Source organism: Macaca thibetana, chromosome 3, assembly GCF_024542745.1.
Source record: "Macaca thibetana thibetana isolate TM-01 chromosome 3, ASM2454274v1, whole genome shotgun sequence".
In the NCBI taxonomy this organism is placed as follows: Eukaryota; Metazoa; Chordata; class Mammalia; order Primates; family Cercopithecidae; genus Macaca; species Macaca thibetana.
The window spans coordinates 7,315,128-7,342,169 of NC_065580.1; the positions used below are offsets into that span (position 1 = coordinate 7,315,128).

General features: G+C 42.0%; 1 protein-coding gene across 3 annotated transcripts in view; it reads right to left on the reverse strand.

Moving 5' to 3' along the window:
* GALNT11 (polypeptide N-acetylgalactosaminyltransferase 11) overlaps nt 1–24,262 on the reverse strand; it is an 80,640-nt gene extending 56,378 nt beyond the window's left edge. Inside the window, exons 1-2 of one of the 3 annotated variants that reach the window (XM_050785858.1) lie at nt 24,036–24,262; nt 23,387–23,522 (exon numbers count right to left, since the gene is read on the reverse strand). The gene's annotated coding sequence lies outside the window, so the exon portion shown is untranslated. Of the gene's footprint in view, nt 1–23,386; nt 23,527–24,035 lie in introns of all 3 variants that reach the window. The other 2 variants (XM_050785857.1, XM_050785856.1) reach the window with 2 other exon arrangements.
* Between the last annotated feature and the right edge of the window lie 2,780 nt (nt 24,263–27,042).

Sequence of the window (27,042 nt, forward strand, 5' to 3'; positions counted from 1 at the left end):
TTAAGGCATGCACATTGGGCTTTTTTTTTTTTTGTAGCTGTAATGCTATTGTACACTTAAAAGATTATGGTATAATGTAAACATTAGTTTTCTATGCAACCCCCCCCCCAAATTTGTGTGACTCACTTTGTGATAGTCCCTTTATTGCAATGGCTCAGAACTGAACCCACAATATCACCAGTGTATGCCTGTGTTTCTCAAAACTGTCAAGGTCATCAAAAACGAGGAAAGTGTGAGAAATTGTCACAGCCAAGAAGAGCCTAAAGAGACGTAATGACCAAATGCAGTGTGGTATCCTGGATGAGAGCCTTAGCTTTTATCTATTGTCCTTAGAACAGCAAAAGCACATTAGGTAAAAACTAAGAAAATCTGAATACAGTATGGACATTAGCATTAACTGAAATATACCATATTAATGTAAGATGTTAATAACAGGGGAAATTGGATATGGGATGTGTGGGAATTCTCTAATATCGTCACAATATTCTATAAATCTAAGGCTAGTCTAAAACTAAAAGTTTATTTTAAAAAGAATGGGGGTCGGGACATAGATTAGGACATAGATTATTTTATATCACCAAAATCATCTAATTCTGGCCAGGCACGGTGGCTCACACTTATAATCCCAGCACTTTGGCAGGCTGAGGCGGGTGGGTCATTTGAGGTCAGGAGTTTGGGACCAGCCTGGCCAACAATGTGAAACCCCATCTCTACTAAAAATACAACAATCAGCCAGGCATGGTAGCAGGCGCCTGTAATCCCAGCTACTCAGGAGGCTAAGACAGGAGAATCGCTTAAACCTAGGAGGTGGAGGTTACAGGGAGCCGAGATGGCACTACTGCACTCCAGCCTGGGCGACAGAGTGAAACTCCATCTCAAAAAAAAAAAAAAAAAAAAGGAAAACCCATCTAATATCTGAGATTTGTTTCAATTAACCAAAAAGGGCAGGGCTATGGGTTAAAAAAAAAAAAATTACTAATAGATTTTTTAAAATCTATTACTGAAAATTTCCATGATACGCTTTTTAAAAAAGAAAGCATCTGGGCTAGGTGCAGTGGCTCATGCCTGTAATCCCAGTACTTTGAGAGGCCCAGCAGGCGCACAGTTGAGCCCAGGAGTTCAAGACTGGCCTGGGCAACATCGCAAAACCCTGTCGCTACAAAGAATACAAAAAAAAAAATTAGCTGGGCGTGGTGGTACACACCTGTGGTCCCAGCTACTTGGGAGGCTGAGGTGGGAGGATCACCTGAGCCTGGGGAGGTCAAGGCTGCAGTGAGCCAAGTGATCATGCACTGCACTCCAGCATGAGTGACGGAGCAAGAACCTGTCTCGGGGGGGAAAAAAAAAAATAAAAGTACCTGACCCAACAAACTACTGTTCCTTTAAGCCTGACACTTATATGAAGGTGCTGGATTCTGTATGCATATTGGTTTCTAGAGGTTATAATGTGTCTACATGATTTAGTCTTCAACTAAGTCTTGTCCATGGAGTCAAAGGACACAGCCTCCAGAGTCCATTCTCATGGGTTTGGTGTGTGTCTCTGTATATGTTAACTATTTTCTCTTTACTTCTGCTGCTGCTTTATTATTTCGTACAAATTTCATTGTAACATTACAAGGTAGTCTCTAGGTAAGGGAACGCTCACATGGACATGTGTGTAGAAGGGTGCGTAGACATGCAGAATAGTCTGAGGGATGGATTTTGTTGTAGTCTCCTCACTCCAAGTCCACTTTCTACACTCTACTCCAGTGGTTCTCACCCAAGGGATAGGATATTTGGTAATTTCTGGGAAAATGTAGCAACCCGTGGGTACTTTAGGCAATGTCTGAAGGCATTTTTGGTTGTCATACCTGGGGGGATCCTATTAGCATGCATTGGGTAAATGCCACGGATGCAATATATCCTACAATGCACAGGACAGTCCTCAATATCAAAGAATTATCTAGTCCAAATGTCCATAGTGCCAAGTCTCAGAAACCCTGTTCTGCGATGCTGGGGCTGGGACTCTAAAAACAGCATTTTCCAAACTACCCATAAATGTGACAACCTGGATAAATCAAAGGAATTACGCTGAGTGAAAAAGTCTAATCCTAAAAGCTTACTTACTGTATGATTCCATTTATATAACATCCTTGAAATGACAAAAGTACAGAAACAGAGAAGAAACTAGTGACTGCCATGAACTGGGGACAACAGGGATTCGGGGGGTTGTGGAAGGGTTGAAGATGGGTGTGGGACATCAATATCCTAGTTTTAATATTACACTATACTTTCACAAGATATTACCATTGGGGGAAATTAGGTAAAGGGTACACAAGATCTCTTCATATTATTTCTTTTATTTTTTCTTTTATTTTTTTTTTTTTGAGATGGAGTCTGGCTCTGTCGCCCAGGCTGGAGTGCGGTGGCCGGATCTCAGCTCACTGCAAGCTCCGCCTCCCGGGTTTACGCCATTCTCCTGCCTCAGCCTCCCGAGTAGCTGGGACCACAGGCGCCCGCCACCTCGCCCGGCTAGTTTTTTGTATTTTTTAGTAGAGACGGGGTTTCACCGTGTTAGCCAGGATGGTCTTGATCTCCTGACCTTGTGATCCGCCCGTCTCAGCCTCCCAAAGTGCTGGGATTACAGGCTTGAGCCACCGCGCCCGGCTATATTATTTCTTATAATTACATGTGAATCTACAATTATCACAAAACAAAATGCTTTATTTTATTTTAAAAAGACGAATTTTTAGTTCCCATGATGCAAAAATTTGAAAGTCCAATCTTGTCAGTATGGAAATGCTAATGACTTTAATATTTCTGTGAGATTTAATGTTGAGTTTATATACTTTATAGAATAAGATAGTAATAAGCACCAATTCTAGTTTTTGAAAAATATTTAATTTAAAAAGTATCCTCAACAAAAAGTACCAAATACCTGGTACTTTATATATACCATATACATATACACACACACATACACACACACACACACGCTTTATATATACCAAATACCTGGTAACTTAATATGAAATAAGAAGTCAGAATTTTCTGGAAACGCTTTGGAGACAGAGAATAGATTCCCTAGCAATTTATAAATATAACATTAGATAATAAAAGTGACTTGCTAGCCATTTATAAAATGCATTTCATACCAAATTATGAATTCCATAAATGAGTTTAAGAAAATATCTGCTGGTTTGCTTCCTCCCACTCCATCCCAAAGTAGATTATTTGGCATCTTTTATGGGATGAATTGTGTTTTCCCAAAAATTCATGTTGAAGTCCTAACCCCTAGTACCTCAGAATGTAACTGTATTTACAGGTAGAGTCTTTAAAGAATAATTAAATTAAAATGAAGCCATTAGGCTGAGCCCTAGTTAAATAGGACTGGTGACTTTATAAGAAGAGGAAATCTGAACACATACTGACGGAATTCTGCCTCCGCGCTGCCTTTGGACTCAAACTGCAACAGTAACTCCTCCCTGTGTCTCAAGTCTGCTCCACAGATTTCAGATTTGCTAGTCTCCACACACTCCCAACAATTTTTTTAAGTCAATTCCTTAAAATAAATCTGTGTGTGTGCGTTTGTGTGTGTGTATATACACATCCTATGGGTTCTGTTTCTCTGGAGAACCCTGACTAACAAACACAGTAGCCTTTCCAATAGCATGAATAGGCTCACAGATTTAGTAACATGAACATGCCAAGCTCAGTGGCTCACGCCTGTAGTCCTAGCACTTTGAGAGGCTGAGGTGGGCGGACTGCTTGGGCCCAGGAGTTCAAGACCAGCCTGGGCAACATGGTGAAACCCTGTCTCTACAAAAATACAAAAAAAAATTAGCCAGACGTGGTGTGCACCTGTGGTCCCAGCTACTCAGGAGACTGCAGCAGAAGGATCACTTGAGCCCACTAAGTCAAGGCTGCAGTAAGCCATAACCGTGGCCACTGCACCACTTCTGCCAAGGAGACAGCACGAGACCCTGTTTCAAAAAAAAAAAAAAAAAGAAGAATCATTAAAACTATAAACTTCATGTTATCTATATTTCATCACAATAAAAAAAACAGATCAGTGTGCAGGAAGGTGTACAGGAAGGAGCAAAAACAGAAAAAAGTTAGGTAGACCTTTTTACTATCCTAAAGATTTTTAAGTTAACTGATCAATAGGTTGTCAGGATAATACATGCTTTCTCTTTTAAAATGCAATTTATAATGAAGTTCCCTTGTCTTTTTACCAACTCTTTCCAAGTTTCTAAAAATATACTGAAAACTAAAGAAAACATTTACAAATATTAATCTTAAAAATCAATTAAAGCTATTACTATAAGTCAAAAGGTGATGGCCAAAATTAAAAAGCAAAAGGACAAAAACAGAAAAAATATCTATAGCAAATGAGTCATGGGATTAGATAAATGAATAAAGTATTAGATTAGTGGAACAAGTATATAAAAAAGACTTCACCAGAGAAACAAACAAGGAAATACGTTGGAAAAGTCTTCAGTCTCAATAATTAGCAAAAACAAGCAAATAAAAATAAGATACTATTTTCTAACACAAACTAGAAAAGTTTTTCTAAATACTTACATTCAAAGCATAGTAGTTACATGATATACTTATCAATGATGAAATTATAAATTGCAAGGTTTATTTATTTATTTTTATAGAGACAGGGGTCTCACTATGTTGCTCAGGCTGGTCTCAAACTCCTGGCCTCAAGCGATCCTCCCAACTTGGCCTCCCAAAGTGCTGGGATTATAGGCTTGAGTCACCCAGCCAAAGTGCATAGTTTTTAAAAAGCAGTCTGACAACATCATGAACGCCTTAGAAACCATTACACATTTTGGTCAGTAATCTTTTTCTCTAGGGAAAAAAAAATCACAAAGAAACAATAAATTGGGTGGAAAACTTTAGCATATCCTGAAGCAAACTTCGAAGTGTGCTACAATAAAGATATAAGCAAACTATATGGAAATGAGGATGGAGACATTAATTTTGCATGAAACACTTGCAGATGACTTCTGAGGTAACTTGAGATTTAAGTGTTGGCTTTAAGGATTAAAATTCCAATGGCCAAATACTGAAATATTTCAAGGAGAAAGTTCAAGTCTTGGACAACTGCAACCTGTACATTTTCAGTTTTCCAAAGAGAAAAGCAAGTAGAATGGTTGGCTGTAATAATGACTACAGATGAATCACAGCGCAAGATAAGGTTACTGGAAGGTAATTAATTATGTGAAGACAGGAAGGGGCTCTGATGCTGAGGATGAAAAGAATTAACTTGTTCTGCACGCAAAAGGGGTATTGTCTTTCGAGAAAATTCTAGCAGCTGTGTGTAAAATGATTTGGAACAGAGGGAAAAAAAAATCTAGAACCAAGAAATATAGTTAGAAAAATTCAAGTAAGAGGCTCTCATAGCGTGATTTAGAACTGTGAAAGTGAGTGCAAAGGAGGACCAGCAGAACTGCCCACACTCATCAACTGTACAGGGCATGGGCCCCCAGGGGACAAACAGATAATGAAATCAATACACAGCTTTCAAGCCTCAGTGACAGGGACCACGGAGAGAATGGGCTTGAGAGGATTAGCAGAAGATGAATGTTGTTTTAGACATGTCACATTAAAAAGAACACTGATAATGGAAATGCCCATGAGATTCAAGTTCAAATGTAAGCCTGAGAGAGGTGTTTAAAACCAAAAGGATAGTTTAAGTTACAGGAAAATAACAGCAAAGGAGAGTTTAAGTAACGAAGACAGCAAAATGAGTTAGGGAGCAAGCACTGAACCTCTGGGAACGTGCACATTTAAGGACTGTGTGGAGGAGGAAGAACCCAGGAAGGGCCTGAGAAGAACCACAAAGCAGAATAATTAGAGGGTCTATCGACAGCAATGTGAGGTGCCACAAAGATTTATAGAGAAACAAAGACAGGTGAGAAGAGAGGTAGAGCCATCAGATTTAGCAACTACTAAGGTAAGAAGATCTTTAAGAAAGCAGTTTTTAAAATGTGAAGAAGAGTTCGTCAGTTCCTCAATATGTTGAGCATGGAACTGCCATATAACCCAGCAGTGCCACTCCACTATATATAGGTATACTGTATAAATATATAGCATATACATATACAATATACTTTTGAGTATACAGTATACCCAAAAGAATTGAAAACAGGGGTCAGATGCCTGTGAACACATGTTCACAGCAACAGTATTCCCAATAGCCAAAAGGTGGAAACAGTCCAATATCCTAGAGGATGAATGGATAAGCAAACTGTGATATATACACACAATGGAATATTATTCAGCCATAAAAAAGAATGAAGTATAATGCATGTTACAGCATGGATGAATCTTGAAAACATTATGTGAAGTAAATCAGACACAACAGGATAAATACCATACAATTCCACTTATATGAGGTATCTAAAATAGGCATATTCACACAAACAGAAAGGGGCTGGGAAAATGGGGAGTTATTGCTTAATGGTTACAGAGTTTCTGTTTGGGATAATGAAAAAGTTCTGGTGATAGTGACATAACACTGTGATGGACTTAATGCCACTTTATTATACAGCTAAAAATAGTTAAAATGAAAAACTTTACATTATGTATATTTTACCACAACAAAAAGTGCAGTAGAACTTTTTACAAGGAACAGCAAAGAAATTGTCAGAAGTGAAGAACAGACACCTACAGCTTGATGACATTTAACTTGAAAAGCTTGAATGATACATACTGAGGGAGTAATACCAGAATATTTTGGTGAGTGCACAGTAGTATGAAAAGCATATTCCAAATTATAATACCATTTTATGTTTGGAAAACCAACCAACCAACTGTTCTCATAATGTGAAGCAGAAAGGAATGCCAGACCAAATCTTCTTTTATGGTAAAAATAAGCAAAACTAGTCCATCACGAGCATATTAATATCCCTCAAAAGGTAAAGTCTACCAGCACTGGAGGGTGGGGGCCTTGATATTTTTCTATTTATCTGAACAGCATGCATTTAAAAAATATGTGAAGTTGTACAAGACAAATAACCCAATTTCTTTAACAAACATATTGCAAAGAAATCAAAAAAGAAACTTAAGACGCATATCAACCAAATAAAAGTGGATCTGATCAAAATCCCAGCTGGCACAAACTATTAAAATATATATATATATATATCTAGGAGGAGAGGAAGAGCCAGATGGTCAAATGGAAGCCTCCCCCAATCATCTTCCCAAATTAAACAACAATCCACACAAAAAAGCACCTTCATAAGAACTGAAAATCAGGTGAGCAATCACATGGTTTTAACATATCACTGCAAGAGGCACTGAAGAGGATAAAAAAGTCCTGAATTGCTGACACTACCCCTCCCCCATCCCTGTGGCACAGAGAGAGAATCTCTGTGTTTTGGGGAGGGAGAGCGCAGTGATTGTGGGACTTTCACATCGGAACTCAGTGCTGCTCTGTCACAGCGGAAAGCAACACAAGGCAGAATTCAGTGGGCGCCCACAGGGGAAGCATTTACAGGAGCCCTAGCCAGAGGGGAATTGCCCATCCTGGTGGTGGAAACTCAAGTTCCAGCAAGACTTACCCCCGGGGGCTAAACTGCTCTGGGATTCAAAATAAACCTGAATAGCAGTCCAGACCACAAAGACTGCAATTCCTGGGCAAGTCGGTGTTGGGCTGGGCTTGGAGCCAATGGACTTGGGGGGCACGCAGCCCAGTAAGACACCAGCGCGACCACCAAGGGAGTGCTTGCGCCACCCCTCCCTCGACCTCAGGCAGTGCAGCTCCGGGGAGACTCTTTCCTTCCCCTTCAAGGGAGGAGAGGGAAGAGTAAACAGGAGTTTCTCTTACAACTTGGACACTAGCTGAGCCACAACAGAATAGGGAACCAGGCAAAGTCCTGAGGCTCCCATTCCAGACCTGGACAAATGTCCCAGATAACATTTCTAGACACAGCCTGGGCTACAAGGGAACCAGCTACCTTGAAGGGAAGGACCTAGTTCTGGCAGGATTTATCACCTGCTGACTAAAGAGCCCTTGGGCCCCAAACCATCAGCAGTAGTAGCCAGGCCGCACTCATCACGGGCCTTTGGGTGAGACTCAGAGACATGCTGGCTTCAGGTGTGACCCAGCACACTCCCAGATGTGGTGGTTACAGAAAGGGACTTCTGCTTGAGAAAAGGAGAGGGAAGAGCAAAGGGGACTTTGTCTTGCAGCCTAGGTATCAATGTGGCTACAGTGGGGTAGAGCACCAAGCGGGCTCTTGGGGTCCTTGATTCCAGGCCTTAGCTCTTGGATGGTATTTCTGGACCTGCCCTGGGCCAGAGGGGAGCCTGCTGCCCCAAAGGGAGAGTCTCAGGCCTGGCAGCATTCACTACAAACTGACTGAAGAGCCCTTGGGCCTTGAATGAACACTGGCAGTAGCCAGGCAGTACTTGCCATGAACCTAGGGCAGTGGCAGCTAAGGGGGAGACTCCTCTGCTCATGAAAAAGGGAGGGAGGAGTGGGAAGGCTTGGGTGCCAGCTCAGCCACAGTAGAACAGAGCACCAGGTAGATTCCTAACATTTCCAATTCCAAGACCTGGCTCCAGGATGACACCACTGGACCTAAGACTGAGGGGACCTTGCCATCCTAAAGGGAAGGACATAAGCCTGGCTGGTTTCACTACCTGCTGAATATAGAGCCTTAGGGCCTTGAGCAAATATACGCGGTAGCCACGGTGGTTACCAAGGGCCTTGGTTGAGACCTGGTGTTGTGCTGGCTTCAGGTCTGCCCCAGTGTAATCTCAGTAGTGGCCACAACAGTGCTTGTTTCACCACTCCCCCATCTCCAGGCAGCTCAGCAGAGAGACTCCGTTTGCTTGGGAGAGAGTAAGGAAAGACAAAAAGCATCTCTACCTGGTGATCCAGAGAAATCTTCCGGATCTTATCTAAGACCATCAAGACAGTGCCTCTATGAGTCTACAAGAGCCACCGTGTTACTGGGCTTGGGGTGTCATCTAAGGCAGATATGGCAACAGTGACGAAAAATTTACATCACAACATCCAAGTTCCTTTGAATATATGGAAAGTCTTCCCAAGAAGGATGGGTACAAACAAGTCCAGACTGTGAATAATATGATAAATACCTAACTCTTCAATGCCCAGGCACCAAAAAACATCCTCAAGCATCAAGATGATTCAGGAAAACATGACCTTACCAAATGAACTAAATAAGGCATCAGCGACCAATCTTGGAGAGCTAGATATGTAACCTTTCAAAAAAAGAACTCAAGATAGCTGTTTTGAGGAAACTCAACAAAACTAAAGATAACACAGAGAAAGAATTCAGAATTCTATCAGATAAATTTAACAAGAGATTGAAATAATTAAAAAGAATCAAGCAGAAATTCTGGAGCTGAAAAATACAACATACTGAAGAATGCACCAGTCTCTTAACAGCTAAACAGATCAAGCAGAAGAATTAGTGAAACTTGAAGACAGGTCATTTGAACATACACAGTCAGAAGATACAAAAGGAAAAAACAAGAATGAAGCACACCTACAAGATCTAGAAAACAGCCTCAAAAGGGCAAATTTAAAAGTTGTTGCCCTTAAAGAGGAAGTAGACAGAAGGTGGGGGTAGAAAATTAGTTCCAAGAGATAACGACAAAGAACATCCCAAACCTAGAGGAAGATATCAATATTTAAGTATGAGAACATCAAGCAGATTTAACCCAAATAAGACTACTTCAAGGTATTTAACAATCAAACTCCCAAAGGTCAAAGATAAAGAAAAAATCCTAAAAGCAGCACGAAAAAAGAAACAAGTAACATATAAGGGAGCTCCAATACATCTGGCAGCAGATTTCTCAATGGTAGCCTTAAAGGCCAGGAGAGTGGCATAACATATTTAATTAAAGTGCTGAAGGAAAAAACTTTTATCTTGAAGGGGTGGCCTGCCCCTCCACACCTGTGGGCGTTTAGGTGGAAGGAGAGACTTGAGAAAAGAAATGAGACACAGAGACAAAGTATAGAGAAAGAAAAAGTGGGCCCAGAGGACCGCCACTCAGCATACAGAGGACCCACGCCAGCACTGAGTTCCCTCAGTATTTATTGATCATTATCTTTACCATCTTAGAAAAAGGAAAGTGGCAGGATAATAGGATCATTGTAGGGAGAAGGTCAGCAGTAAGACATATGAATAAAGATCTCTGTGAGGTAAGTTTAAGGAAAAGACATATGAATAAAGATCTCTGTGACGTAAGTTTAAGGAAAAGTTTGATATGCATATGCAAACATCTCCATAAACCTTTTTAGTGCATAAAGAGCTTTTGCCCTAAGGCGGTTTTCTCCCATCTTAGTAAACAGAACAAATCGGGTTTTACACCAACAGAGTTCCATTGCCCAGGGATGGGCAGGAGACAGATGCTTTTCTCTATCTCAACTGCCAAGAGGCCTTCTTTCCTCTTATACTAGTCCTCCTCAGCACAGACCCTTCACAGGTGTCAGGCTGGGGAACGATCAGGTCTTTCCCTTCCCACGAGGCCATATTTCAGACCATCACATGGGGAGAAACCTTGGACAATACCTAGCTTTCCTAGGCAGAGGTCCCTGCGAACTTTGGCAGTGTACGTGTCCCTGGGTACTTGAGATTAAGAGAATGGTGATGACTTTTAACCAGCAAGCTGCCTTCAGACACTTGTTTAACAAAGCACAACCTGCACAGCCCAAAATCCGTTAAACCTTGAGTCACCACAGCACATGTCTCTTGCAAGGACAACGTTGGGGGTAGGGTCACAGATTAACAGCATCTCAAATACAGAACAAAATGGAGTCTCTTATGTCTACTTCTTTCTATATAGACACAGTAACAGTCTGATCTCTCTTTCTCTTCCCCACGTATCTTAGAATAGCATATTCAGCAAAAATATTCTTCAAGCATGAAGAAGAAATAAAGGTCTTCCAGAGAAACAAAAGCTGAGGGATTTCATCAACACTAGACCTATCTTAAAAGAAATGCCAAAGAGAGTTCTTAAATCTCTTTTTGAAAGAGATTTAAGAAAAGGATGTTAATGCACAATAAGAAAGCATCTGAAGGTACAAAACTCACTGGTAATAGCAAGTACACAGAAAAACACAGGATATTAGAATACTGTCATTGTGGTGTGTGAGTCACTCATGTCTTGAGTAGAAAGACCAAAAGATGAACTGATCAAAAATAATAACTACAACAAGTTTTCAGGACATAGACAATACAATAAGATATAAACAGAAACCAAAAAAAGTTTAAAAGCAGGGGATGGAGTTAAAATGCAGACGTTGTTAAAATGTAATGAAGTTAAAATGTATTTATTTACATATTTACATATACAGGGTACACATACTCACGCACACACATACACACATACACACACACACACACACAGTCTCACTCTGTTGCCCAGGCTGGAGTGCAGTGGCGCAATCACAGCTCACTGTAGCCTCAACCTCCCGGGCTCAAGCAATCCTCCCACCTCAGCCTCCCAAGTAGCTGGGACTATAGGTGTGCACTACCATGCCCGGCTAATTTTTGTATTTTTTGTAGATATGGGGTTTCGCCATGTTGCCCAAGCTGGTCTTTTTGTTTATTTTTTTGAGATGGAGTCTCCCTCTTGTCGCCCAGGCTGGAGTGCAATGGTGCGATTTTGGCTCACTACAACCTCCCACTTCCCAGGTTCAAGTGATTCTCCTGCCTCAGTCTCCCAAGTAGCTGAGATTCCAGGTGTGTGGCACCACACCCAGATAATTTTTGTATTTTTAGTAGAGACAGGGTTTCACCATGTTGGCCAGGCTGGTCTCAAGCTCCTGACCTCAAATGATCCCCCAGCCTCGGCCTCGCAAAGTGCTGGCATTAAAGGCATGAACCACCACGCCCGGCCCCTAGGCTGGTCCTGAACTTCTGAGTTCAAGTAATCCACCTACCTCAGCCTCCCAAAGTGCTGGGATTACAAGCATGAGCCCCTGCACCTGGCCAACATGTAGTTTTTATTAATTTTCTTTTTGCTTGTCTCTTTGTTTAGACAATCAGTGTTAAGTTGCCACTGGTTTAAAATAGTTACAAGATACTATTTTCAAGCCTTATGGTAACCTCAAATCTAAAAACATATGATACACAAAAAATAAAATGCAAGAAATTAAAACATACCACCAGAGAAAATCACCTTCACTAAAAGGAAGACAGGAAGGAAGGAAAGAAGGAAGCAGACCACAAAACAACCAGAAAACAAATAATAAAATGGCAGAAGTAGGACCTTACTTATCAGTAATAACACTGAATGTAAATGGACTAAACTCCCCAATCAAAAGACACAGAGTGGCTGAATGGAGAAAAAAGTAGACCCAACAACCTGTTGCCTACTAGAAACATACTTTACCTATAAAGTATGTTTATAAAGACACACAGACTGAAAACAAAAGAATGGGAAAAGATATTTCATGCAAATGGAAACCAAAAAAGAGCAGGAGTAGCTATATTTATATTGAACAAAATGGATTTCAAGAAGAAACTGTAAAAAGAGACAAAGAAGGTCATTATATAATGATAAAGAAGTCAGTTCAGCAAGAGGCTATAACAACTGTGAATATATATGCACCCAACACTGGAGCACCCAGATACATAAAGCAAATATTATTTGAGCTAAAGAGAGAGAGAGACCCCAATACAGTAACTGGGGACTCCCAATGCTTCATTTTCAGCACTGGACAGATCGTCCAGACAAAAAAATCAACAAAGATATATCAGACTTAATCTGTACTACTGACCAAATGAACCTAATAAATATTTACAGGGCACTTCATTCAATGACTGCAGAATACACATTCTTCTCCTCAACACATAGATCATCCTGAAGGATAGACCATATGTTAGGTCTATCCTTGAGGTCTAAAAGCAGGTTTTTAAAAATTCAAACAAACTGAAATTATATCAAGTATCTTCTTTGATCACAACAGAATAAAACCAGAAATCAACTACAAGAAGAATTTGGGAAACTATACAAACACATGTAAATTAAACAATATGCACCTGAACAACCAGTGGGTCAATGAAGACATTAAGAGGGAAATTTTAAAATTTCTTTAAACAAATGATAATGGAAACATACCAAACAAAACCTATGGGATATAGTGAAAGCAAAACTAAGAGCAATTAGCAAGAAGTTTATAAGTTTATAGAGCATAAGTTTATAAGTTTATAGTTTATAAATTTATAAGTTTATAAGTTTATATAAGCATAAGTTTATAAGTTTATAGTTTATATAAGCATAAGTTTATAAGTTTATAGTTTATAAGTTTGTAAATTTATAGAGCAATAAGTTTATAGCAATAAGCACCTACATCAAAAAAAAAGTAGAAAAACTCGAAATAAAACACCTAATTATGCATCTTAAAGATGCAGAAAAAGCAAGGAGAAAAGCAAGAAGAAACCAACCCAAAATTAGTAGAAAAGCAATAATAAAGATCAGAGCAGAAATAAAAGAAATTAAAATGAAGAAAACAATATAAAAGATCAATGAAACAAAAAGTTCATTTTTTGAAAAGATAAACAAAATTGACAAACCATTAGCCAGACAATGAAAAAAAGAAGCCCCAAATAAATAAAATCAGGGATGAAACAGGAGACATTATAATTGATATCACAGAAATTCAAAAGATTATTAGAGGCTACTATGAGCAACTATATGCCAATAAATTGGAAAATCTAGAGAAAATGGATAAATTCCTAGACACATACAACCTGCCAAGACTGAACTATTAAGAAATCCAAAACTTGAACAGACCAAATAGCAAGTAACAAGATCAAAGTTGTAATAAAAAGTCTCCTAGCAAAGAAAACCCCAAGACCTAATGGCTTCACTGCTGAAGTCTATCAAACTTTTAAAGAAGAACTAATACCAATCCTACCCAAACTATTCCAAAAAAAACAGAGGAGGATGGAATACTTTCAAATTCATTCTACGAGGCCAATATTACCCTGATACCAAAACCAAAGACACATCAAAAACATAAAACTACAGGCCAGTATCCCTGATGAACATTGATAAAAATCCTCAACAAAATACTGGCAAACTGAATTCAATGACACATTAAAAAGGTCATTCATCATGACTAAGTGGGATTTATCCCAGGGATGCAAGGATGGTTCAACATAAGTAAATCAATTGATATGATACATCAACAGAATGAAGGATAAAAACCATATGATCATTTCAATTGATGCTGAAAAAGAATTTGGTAAAATTCAACATCCCTTCATGATAAAAACCTCAAAAAACTGGTATAGAAGGAACATACCTCAATAGAATAAAAGCCATATACAATAGACCCACAGTTAGTATCATACTGAATTGGGGAAAACTGAAAGTTTTTCCTCTAAGATCTAGAACGCAAGGATGCCCACTTTCATCACTATCATTCACCACAGTACTAAAAGTCCTAGCTAGAGCAATCAGACAAGAGAATAAAATAAAGGGCATCCAAATTGGAAAGGAAGAAGTCAAAGTACCCTTGTTTGCAGATGATATGATCTTATATTTGGAGAAACCTAAAGATTCCACCAAAAAACTATTAGAACCGATAAATTCAGTAAAATTGCAGGATACAAAATCAACATACAAATATCAGAGCATTTCTCTACGTCAACAGCAAACAATCTGAAAAAAGAAATCAAGAAAGTAATCCCATTTACAATAGCCACAAATAAAACTAAATACTCAGGAATTAACCAAGTGAACTGTTGGGAACAGGCCCCAAAACTGGCCATAAACAAAATCTCTGCAGCACTGTGACATGCTCATGATGGCCTTGACGCCCAGGCTGGAAGGTTGTCAGTTTACCGGAATGAGGACAAGGAACACCTGGTCCACCCAGGGTGGAAAATCACTTAAGGCGTTCTTAAACCACAAACAAAAGCATGAGTGATCTGTACCTTAAGGATATGTTCATGCTGCAGGCAACTAGCCAGAGACCATCCCTTTATTTCTCGTAAGGAATACTTTTAGTAAATCTTATGACTGGCTTGCTGTCAATATGTGGGTAGATCTCTGTTCACGGCTCTCAGCTCTGAAGGCTGTGAGACCCCTAATTTCCCACTCTACACTCTATATTTCTGTGTGTGTGTCTTTAATTCCTCTAGCACCACTGGGTTAGGGTCTCCATGACTGAGCTGGTCTCAGCAAGTGGTGCCCACACGTGGGGCTCGAACCCAGGTCAAAGGGTCACCAGAGCAACAGTTGGAGAACATAGAACTAAGTACTGGACACCCGAATACTCTTAAGCAGTCCCCGTGGTGAGAAGGGGAGCACAGAAGCATCAGGGTAACAATGGGACAAGTGTGGGCTCTGGTTCGTTCCACCTTGGAACCTTTTCACACTGATCATGAGGAGGAAGGAGAGTATAACAAAGTAAAAGAGCAGGTTTGTTTGCCAGCTGAAGCTAAGGGCAGCAAAGGAGGGAGAGGTTCATCCCTACCCTTCTGCACCCCCGCATTATTTTGAAGAAAAAGAGTAGTTTGACCCTCCAGATCTTTCTTTTCCAGAGGACACTGGGCAAAAAGTAGTTGCCCCAGTGACTGAGCAGCGCCTCAAGCAATCACTCTCAGTTCCATTCAGGCAGGAATTCAGCAAGATAGATGAGAGGGTGATTTAGAGGCTTGGCAGTTCCCTGTTAGAATACACCCCCCAGATAAACAGGGAAATGCTATAGCTACATTTGAGCCTTTTCCTTTTGAATTTGGGAAACGCCATGAGGGGCCAGTCCCCAGCCCCGTTTCCAACCAGGGCATTTCCGGCTCAGGCCATCCCCTCACCCTTACACAATGTTTTCTCCCGCCACAGCCGGCAGTGCTGCAGATTTGTGCTGCACAAAAGCTGTGAGTCTTCTGCCTGGGGAACCCCTACAGAAGGTCCCCACAGGAGCCTGCGGGCCCTTGCCAGCGGGAACGACCAGATTACTTCCAGGCAGGTCCAGTTTGAATTTAAAAGGGGTACAAATACAAACAGTACTCACTGATTCAGATTACAATGGAGAAATTCAAATTGTTATATCTCCTTCTGTTCCTTGGAAAGCAGAGCCAGGAGAGCGCATAGCACAGCTCCTAATTGTGCCATATGTGGAAATGGGGAAAAGTGAAATTAAACAAACAGGAGGATTTGGAAGCACAAACAAACAACGCAAAGTGGCTTATTAGGTGAATCAAATTACTGATAAACATCCTACCTGTGAAATAACTATTCAGGGAAAGAAATTTAAAGATTTGGTAAATACAGGAGTGGACATTTCAATCATTTCTCTACAGCACTGGCCATCCACCTGGCCAATTCAACCCACTCAATTTAACATAGTTGGAGTTGGTAAAGCCCCTGAAGTATATCAAAGTAGTTATATTTTGCATTGTGAAGGGCCCGATGGACAACCTGGGACTATTCAACCAATTATAACTTCTGAACCTATAAATTTATGGAGAACAGATTTATTACAACAATGGGAAGCACAAGTTCTAATTCCAGAGCAATTATATAGCCCTCAAAGTCAGCATATGATACATGAAATGGGGTATGTCCCTGGTATGGGACTAGGAAAACATTTCCAAGGTTTGAAGGAACCGCTTCAAGTGGAAAGAAAAAGTTCTCGCCAAGGTTTAGGATATCATTTTTGACGGCGGCCATTGTTAAGCCTCTAGAACCTATACCTTTAAAATGGTTAACAGATAAGCCAATTTGAATAGAACAATGGCCGCTGAGTAAAAAGAAACTGGAGGCTTTAGAAGATGTAATTACTGAACAATTAGAAAAGGGACACATAGCTCCAACATTTTACCCTTGGAATTCTCCAGTTTTCAAAATTAAAAAAAAAAAATCAGGTAAATGGAAAATGTCAACTGACTTAAGAGCCATTAATTCAGTTATACAACCTATGGGGACATTACAGCCAGGATTGCCTTCTCCTGCTATGATTCCAAAAAATTGGCCTTTAATAGTCACAGATTTAGAAGACTGTTTCCTCAATATCCACTTAGCTGAGCAGGACTGTGAATGGTTTGCATTTACAATTCCTGCAGTAAACAGCCTGCTAAGCGTTTTCACTGGAAAGTGTTGCCACAAGGCATGTTAAACAGTCTAACAATTTGCCAGAGGTACGTAGGGCAAGCAACTGAACCTACTGGTAAAAAATGTTCACAATGTTACATTATTCATTATACGGATGATATACTTTGTGCTGCCCCCACTCGAGAAATATTACTCCAATGTTATGATCATTTGCAAAATTCGATTTCTTTTGCTGGCTTAATTATAGCTCCTGACAAAATTCAGACTACTACTCCTTACTCCTACTTGGGGACCTTAGTAAATGACACTACCATTGTGCCACAGAAAGTAGCCATACATAGGGATCAACTGAAAACATTAAATGACTTTCAAAAATTACCAGGGGACATCAATTGGATATGACCTGCTCTAGGCATTCCAACCTATGCCGTGAGTAATCTATTTTCTATCTTTAGAGGAAATCCTAGTTTCACTAGCCCTCAGTAGTTAACAAAGGAAGCTGAGGCAGAGTTACAGCTGATTGAAATGCAAGTCCATAAAGCTCAAATAAATAGAATAGATCCAGAGAAGACTCTAGATTTGCTAATTTTTCCAACTCAGCATTCACCTACTGCTGTTACTGTCCAAGAGGTGGACTTAGTAGAATGGCTTTTCTTCCACATACTAATTCACAGACTCTAACTCCTTATTTGGATCAAATTGCTACTATAATAGCGATATGATAGGAAATGGGAGAACTCGGATTGTTAAATTACATGGATATGATCCTGAAAAAATTACTGTCCCTCTCACGAAGGCGCAAATACAGCAAGCTTTTATAAATAGTTTTACTTGGCAAACCCATTTAGCTGACTTTGTGGGTCTTCTCGATAACCATTTTCCTAAAACAAAACTGTTTCAATTTTTGAACTGGTTTGGTGGAGAGACCCAATAACAAACAGTTGGGAAATAAGTAAAATAATAACTTAGGGTAGAGGTTATGCTTGTGTTTCTACAAGACCGAATCAACAGCCAATTTGGATACCATCAAGACACCTGAAACCTTATCACAAGCCAGATGCTGAGGAAGAGATTCTGGGAGGATCCTGAGGACCCCCAGTTGCAGCCACGTCAAGACTGACACTGAGGAGGACCCCAACTGTCACGAGCAACACCCATCAAACACAGCCACCCACCTGGGGACAGATGAAGAAGCTGTCACAGATGGCGGAAGAAAACCTGAGGAAGGAGGGACAACCAGTCAAATAAGTAATTTAATGATATCTATGATAGCAGTGATCACCATTGCCGTGAGTATTCCTTCAACAAGGGCTGACAGAGAAAACAGTTATACTTATTGGGCATATTTATCCATCGTGGCTAGCAATAATGCCTGGATGTAATCACTCTACGACACAGTTACACATGCTTTCTGATCTCAGTATTTCCCATAATGAATCTGCTCCTATAATTGAGGCATACCACCCTCAAAAACCTATTTGTAAACAAAATTGAACCTGGCCAGAAAAAGTGAATGGACTTGTTTAGGAAAACTGCATTGGAGAACAGGCAGAGGTGCTGCACAGCAATTCCTATGGAATTAACTGGTCCCCTAGGGGATGTTTAGTTTGAATTGCACCTCTCAGTTTGTGTGCCACGGCCACACTATGTTCAGCTGGTCTGAACAAAACAGTCAGATGGTAGAAATGGTAAAGTACGGCAAGAGTTCCTATTATCTGGAACCATGGCAGTACAGTGGCACCTCAGCCTCAAATGATATGGCCCATTGTAGGAGCTAAACATAAGGATTTGTGGAAATTATTAATAGCTCTTAATAATATCAAAATTTAGGAAAGAATAAAAAAGCATCTAGAAGGACACTCTACAAACTTGTCTTTGGCTGTTGCAAAATTAAAAGAACAAATATTTAAAGCATCCCAGGCAAAACTGACCTTAATGCCAGGAACTGGAGCGCTTGAAGGAGCTGCAGACAGATTAGCAGCTAGTAACCCACTAAAATGGATAAAAACACTTGGAAGCTCTGTGATTTCAATGATGATTGTGCTTTTAATCTGTGTTGTTTGTCTTTGTATAGTCTGCGGATCCTGACTCCTGCAAGAAGTAGCTCACTGTGACAAAGCTGCCTTTGCTTTTATCACTTTGCAAAACAAAGGGGGGACATGTTGGGAACAGGCCCCAAAATCTGGCCATAAACTGGCCCCAAAACTGGCCATAAACAAAATCTCTGCAGCACTGTGACATGCTCATGATGGCCTTGATGCCCATGCTGGAAGATTGTCAGTTTACCGGAATGTGGGCAAGGAACACCTGGCCCACCCAGGGCAGAAAACCACTTAAGGCGTCCTTAAACCACAAATAGCATGAGTGATCTGTGCCTTAAGGACATGTTCATGCTGCAGGTAACTAGCCAGAGACCATCCCCTTATTTCGGCCCATCCTTTTATTTCCCATAAGGAATACTAAATCTTATGACTGGCTTGCTGTCAATAAATATGTAGGTAAATCTCTGTTTGTGGCTCTCAGCTCTGAAGGCTGTGAGACCCCTGATCTCCCACTGTACACTCTATATTTCTGTGTGTGTCTTTAATTCCTCTAGCACCGCTGGGTTAGGGTATCCATGAACAAGCTGGTTTCGACAGTGAACAATCTCTACAATGAAAACTATAAAACACTGATACAAGAAATTGAAGAAGATAGGCCGGGTACAGTGGCTCAGGCCTGTAATCCAAGCACTTTGGGAGGCTGAGGCAGGCAGCTCACCTGAGGTCAGGAGTTCAAGACCAGCCTGGCCAACATGGCGAGACCCCCATCTCTACTAAAATTACAAAAATTAGCTGGGTGTGGTGGCGGGCACCTGTAATCCCAGCTACTTGGGAAGATGAGGCAGGAGAATCACTTGAACCCTGGAGGTGGAGGTTGCAGTGAGCCAAGATCACACCAGTGCACTCCAACCTTGGTGACAAGTCAAGACTCCATCTTAAAAAAAAAATTAAAAAAAAAAAAAAAAATTGAAGACACGTACACACAAAAGGAAAGATGTTCCACATTCGCCAACTGGAAGAATCAATACTGTTAAAATGTTCATACCACCCAAAGCAACCTACAGATTCAATGCAATCCCTATCAAAATACCAATGACATTCTTCACAGAAATAGAAAAAACAATCCTAAAACCTACATAGTATAACAAAAGACCCAGAATAGCCTAGGCTATCTGAGCAAATACAACAAAACTGAAGGAATTACATTACCTAACTTCACATTATCTGACTCCAAATTACAATTTCAAATTATACTAAAGAGCTACAGTAACCAAAATAGCATGGCATCAGCATAAAAACAGACACACAGACCAATGAAACAGAATGGAGAACCCAGAAACAAATCCATACATCTACAGTGAACTCATTTTTGACAAAGAAGCTAAGAACATACACTGGGAAAAGGAGAGTCTCTTCAATAAATGGTGCTGAGACAACTGGAGATCCATATGCAGAAGAATGAAACTAGACCCCTATCTCTTGCTGAGAGACAGGACTAGCTGGATTTCCTAGGCCGACCAAGAATCCCTAAGCCTAGCTGGGAAGGTGACCGCATCCACCTTTAAACACTGGGCTTACAGCTTAGCTCACACCCGACCAATCAGGTAGTAAAGAGAGCTCACTAAAATGCTAATAGGCAAAAACAGGAGGTAAAGAAATAGCCAATCATCTATTGCCTGAGAGCACAGAGGGAGGGACAATGATTGTGCTATAAACCCAGGCATTCGAGCCAGCAACGGCTACCCTCTTTGGGTCCCCTCCCTTTGTATGGAAGCTCTGTTTTCACTCTATTAAATCTTGCAACTGCACTCTCTTCTGGTCCATATTTGTTACAGCACAAGCTGAGCTTTTTGCTCGCCATTCACCACTGCTGTTTGCCACTGTCGCAGACCTGCCACTGACTTCCATCCCTCCAGATCCGGCAGGGTGTCTGCTGTGCTCCTGATCCAGCGAGGCTCCCACTGCTGCTCCCAATCAGGCTAAAGTCTTGCCATTGTTCCTGCACGGCTAAGTGCCCGGGTTCGTCCTAATCGTGCTGAACACTAGTCACTGGGTTCCACGGTTCTCTTCCATGACCCACGGCTTCTATCAGAGCTATAATACTCACCGTATGGCCCAAGATTCCATTCCTTGGAATCCATGAGGCCAAGAACCCCAGGTCAGAGAACAGGAGGCTTGCCACCATCTTGCAAGCGGCCCGCCACCATTTTGGGAGCTCTGGGAGCAAAGACAACCCCTCAACCCCACCCCGTAATGTCGCTATACACAAAAATCAAATTAAAATAGATTAAAGACTTAAGACCTCAAGCTATGAAACTGCTAAAAGAAAACACTGGAGAAAATCTCCAGGACATTGAACTGGGCAAAGATTTCTGTAGTAATACCCCACCAAAGCATCCATGGACAAATGGTATCACATCAAGTTAAAAAGCTTCTACACAACAAAGGCAACAACAAAGTGAAGAGACAACCCACAGACCAGGAGAAAGTATTTGCAAACTATCCATCTGGCAAGGGATGAATAACCAGAACATACAAGAAGCTCAAACAACTCTATAGGAAAAAATCTAATAATCCTATTAAAAAATGAGCAAAACATCTGAACAGACATTTCTCAAAATAAGACATACAAATAGCAAACAGGCATATGAAAAGGTGCTCGACATCACTGATCAGAGAAATGCAGAACAAAACTACAACGAGATATCATCTCACCCCAGTTAAAATGGCTTATATCCAAAAGACAGGCAATAATGAATGATGGTGAGGATGTGGAGAAAAGGGATTCCTCATACACCATAGGTGGGAAGGTAAATTAGTACAAGCACTATGGAGACCAGTTTGGAGGTTCCCCAAGAACTAAAAATAGAGCTACCACATGATTCAGCACTGTTCACGATAGCCAAGATTTGGAAGCAACCTAAATGTCCATCAACAGATGAATGGATAAAGAAAACATGATGATACATATACACAATGGAGTACTATTCAGCCATAAAAAAGAATGAGATCCCATCATTTGCAACAACAGGGACAGAACTGGAAGTCATTATGTTACGTGAAATAAGCCAGGCACACAGAATGACAAACTTTGCCTGTTGTCACTTATTTGTGGAAGCTAAAAATTAAAACAACTGAACTCATGGAGAGAGAGACTAGATGACGGTTACCAGATTCTGAGAAGGGAGTGAGGGGAGAGACAGTTAATGTATACAAAAATACAGTTACATAGAATGCATAAGATCTAGTATTTGATAGCACAACAGCATGACTACAGTCAACAATACTTTATTGCACATTTTAAAGTAACTTTAAGAGTATCACTGGGTTGTCAAAGATTTTCCCCCAAGCCTGAAAGCTTAAGGGAATGAATAATTCCTCCCTCCTCAAGCCCAGTCCCAAGGTGCAAGGACACTTGCGCCAGCAGCGCGCTGTCAGCAAGTTAACAGAAGCAGGAAGAGAGGTTGCGGGAAGACACATACGCCCTGAAGATCCAGAGGGAGGCCAGCGTGTACTACTACGCAGCAGCCACGTCAGATTGGGACACTTCCTGTTTACAGAGGACTATAAAACCCCTTCCACGCCTCACTTGGGGCTGAGGCCATTTTAGACCTAAACCCGTCTGCCCCCAGGCGCTTGTTAAAACAGCGTGTTGCTCCACACCGCCTCCTGGTGTCCGGGTTGTTGGCACGTTGTCGCGTTCCAACCAATACAAGAGCCTGGCAGATTGTCTGCACCACTAACAACGGATAAATGCTTCAGGGGATGGATACCCCGCTTACTCTGATGTGATTAGGCATTCTCCGCCATATCAAATACCTCATGTACCTATAAATACATACGCCCACTAGGTACCCACAAAAATTAAAAACAAATTTTTTAGAGAGATTTATTCTGAGCCAAATATGAGCGCCTATGGCCCATGACACCGCCCTTAGGAGATCCGGGAACATGTACGCAAGGTGGTGGGGGCACAGCCTAGTAGTATACATTTTAGGGGAACATTTGAGACTTCAATCAAACACAGGTATAGACTGGATTGGGCGGGCAAGGCGGGACAACTCGAAGTGGGGGCTTCCAGGTCACGGGCAGATGAGACAAACGGCTGCATTCTTTTGAGCCTCTGCTCTGCCTTCTACTGAATACACAATTTACCCGACGGGGCGGGCAGAGGAATAGTTACTTGTGCCTTAGCCTGGCTCAGTAAACCTGCATTTTTACATAAATACAGGGCAGGTGAAGCCATCAGACATGCATTTGTCTCAGGTGGGCAGGGGGATGACTGGCGGTCTGTCCCTGTCCCTCACCTGCGAAGACAAGCTGTCCATTTCCACTGCCAGGGTGAAATTCGACGCAACTGTTTCAGGGTAAAGATGTGGAGGCCACAGCCAATTTCTTCCGGGGCAAACGGTGAGGGAGCTGTGTGGCTTTTTAGCTCTGCAGCTGTCTTAGGAATAAAACAGGGGCAGGTTTGCCTGACGCAGTTCCCGGCTTGACTTTGGCTTAGCGATCTGGGGTCCCGAGATTCATTTTCCTTTCACACTTTTCTCCCTAGTTTTGTGTATGTGTGAAATGTTCTATTTCTCGGCACTTTTAATTTTAAAAAGTGGACAACCCTGCTCTGGACTTCATTTTAGGGAATGTTGCGGGAGGCTGTAAATCAGGTGTGCCTCCGTCCGAAATGCCCGAAAACCAGGCCCGCGCCCTGGCTCTCGCTCCCCACACCGCGGACCCGCCTGAGGAGACGCCGGGGGAGGCGCGGGGGCAGCGGCGTCTCCTCGAGGAACCAGCCTCGCCCAGGGAGCGTGCGGGAGCCCCGGACCCGCGGGGAGCCAGGCGCTGCCCCGGCGCTGCCCCCAGCCTGCCCAGGCCCCGCGCGCCGCCGCCGCAGCTCTCGAGGTGCTGAGGGGCGTGGGGAGACCGCGCGAAAGAGGGCGCCGCCGAGCGGGTACTCACCGCGTTGCCCGCAGCCCAGGATCGCCGCCTTCCGGAACTCGGGCTGAGGCATCTCTCCCGCCAGCCCCAGTCCGACCCGCAAGAGCGGCGGCGGGCTGAACTACCTAGGGGCCGAGCAGCCAGGCGTCGCGCACGCGCCGGGCGCACTGGCGGCCGCGCCTCCTCAGGCCCAGGGCCCTCGCCCAGTCCCCGCGCCGCCGTCTCCGCCCAGCGCCGCGCGTCAGGCGGCCCCGCCCCTGCTCCGTGGTGACGTCACCTCTCGCTGCCCTGACGTCACCGGCCGCCGCCCGCTGAGTCGTACCGAGCGTTCGCGCACGCGCGTGGCCTAGGCCCTGTTGTCTGTTGCCCGCGGTCTCGAAAGACTGCATTAATGACAAATGCGCTGCCTGTGGCCTCGGCTACTCCGGAGGCTGAGGCGGGAGCAGCGCTTGAGCCCGGGAGCTCTGCGCTGTATGCGCTGTGCCCATTACGCGGCGACACCGAGTTCCGCATCGGTGTGGTGACTTCCCGGGAGCAGGAACCACCAGGTTCCCCAAGGAGGGGGGAACCAAGCAGGGCAAAACTCCTGTGCTGCTCGGTAGTGGGATCGCGCCTGTGAGTGGCCACTGCCCTCCAGCCTGGGCAATACAGCGAGATCCCATAAGTGAAAAAAAAGACAAATGCCCTTAAACATACTAAAAGACGTTAAATGTCACTTGTGATAGAAGAAAATGTTGATTAAAATGTAAAGAGAGAAGTTGTGAAAAAACACTCATACACTGGTGATAAGAGTGCAATGTATACAAATCCCGTAAAGGGGAATTTGGCAATTTTTAAGAAAAGTGGAGTAGGCATTCATCTGTGACCAATAATGCCAAGTTATATTGAAGAATATCTTAATGTTAATCTTATTTGTATTTCTGAAATAAGCCCCACTTGGTTAAGAGTATTTTTAAACTTTTTAAAATAACTCATTGCTTCACAATGAAAGTCTGATGGGGTACACGTGTAGCAATGGAGGAAATTCTACAGCCCATATAAATTAAAGAGCAGCACCTGAACCAAAGTAGTGGCCGCCTTGAGCTGAATTGAGCTAACCACATTCCCCAGCCCATCTTCCACTGCATTAACGGGCCCTGCCAAATACCCCATGGGGTTGTCAGGGTGTAGGGGGTGCCATGTTGTGCCACCCAGGTTTCCCCTTAAGGACGGAGGACTCATTTCTCCAGTTGTTGGGTGTGTAGGCAGCTGATGGCCCCCAGCTGAGTCCTGTGGCCACTCCCCTCAGCCAAAGAGAACTGCTGCTGGGTGCCAAGTTGAATGCTTTTGACCCCTTGTACCATGTTTGTGTCTTGACTGGAAATTGACAGATATTTCAGGTGTGAGTTTCTCTTGCAAGGGCAGTGCAGAGAGCACACATGTATCTTTGCCCAGTTTCCTTCCATGGTTGCAGCTCATGTAAAATATACATAGTATGATATCAAATAAGCCTCACTGGGAATCAGTCCTGCTGGGACCTCCCTCAGAAACTATTCACAGCAGTGGCAGGCAAACTAGGGCGAAGTCTACTAGGTATATTTAAAAGTGTATAACAAGTTTATTTACACAAATATGTTGCCAGAAAGGAATCCTTCCAACTACCTAAACTACTAATGAAAAATTTTAAATATCACCTTAAACATGTATAAGGGGATACTAAGTTCTTATATTTAAACCTTATTATTATTTTAGTATATTCTCAAGCAAAAGAGTTTGAAGACCAGAGCTTTAGGGCCTCACTACTCAAATGGTGGTCCAGCAACAAGCAGCATCAGCGTCACCTGGGAGTGTGTTAGAAATGGTGAGTCTTCAGGAGATTATTTTGGAGCTTTAAGATTTAATTACTGCCCCACTAGATTTAGGACTTGCATGTGGCCTCTAGACCCTTTGTTTTGGTCAATTTTTCCCACTTGGAATGGAAGCATTTATCCAGTGCCCATACCCCCATTGTATCTTGGAAGTAATTAACTTGTTTTAGATTTTACAGGATCATAGATGGAAGGGAGTTGCTTCATCTCAAATGAGACATTGGACTTGGACTTTTGGGTTAATGTTAGAATAAATTAAGACTTTGGGGGACTGTTGGGAAGGCATGATTGGTTTTGAAATGTGAAAGAAACATGAGATTTGGGAGGGGCCGGGGCAGACCGATATAGTTAGGCTTTGTATCCCTACCCAAATCTCATCTTGAAATGTAATCCCCAGGTGTTGAGGGAGAGCCCTTGTGGGAGGTGATTGAATCATGGGGGCAGTTTACCCCACGCTGTTCTTGTAATAGTGAGTTAGTTCTCATAAGATCTGATGGTTTTATAAATGGCAGTTTCCCCTGAGCTTTTCATTTTCTTTCCTACTGCCTCATGAAGAAGGTGGCTGCTTACCCTTCTGCCATGCTTGTAAGTTTCCTGAGGCCTCCCTAGACATGCTTCCTGTTAAGCTGGCAGAACATGGAGTAAATTAAACTTCTTTCCTTTAAAAAAAAAAAAAAAAAAAGAAATGGTGAGTCTTGTGCTCCACCTACTTAATTAAAATCTGCATTTTTACCAAGATTTCCAGGTGACTTATACACAAATTAACATTTGAAATCATGCTCTAGGATATAATCAGGGCATGTAAATTTCCATTAATGCATCTTCTCCTGACCCTTGATAGTATCAGATATTTAAATATTTGCCAATCTGATGAGTATGAGATGCATCTGTTTATATCTATTACTTTAAATACTATTCTACGTAATTAATGTACAATAACTACTTAACCATTATTCTCATAATTGAGGATTTGGGTTAGCTCCAATTTTTCACTATCATACAGAATGACACTAAAATGCTCTTTTCAGTGTATCATTCTGGTTAAACACAATCTTTGAGGCCAGGCTGATTAGGATCATATAAGGGCTGTGTTATTGTTTGTCCTTGGATACAGTTGCCAGATGAAATACAGGGTGGCCTGAAATTGGAATTTCAGATTAAGAATAATTTTGTGATGCAAT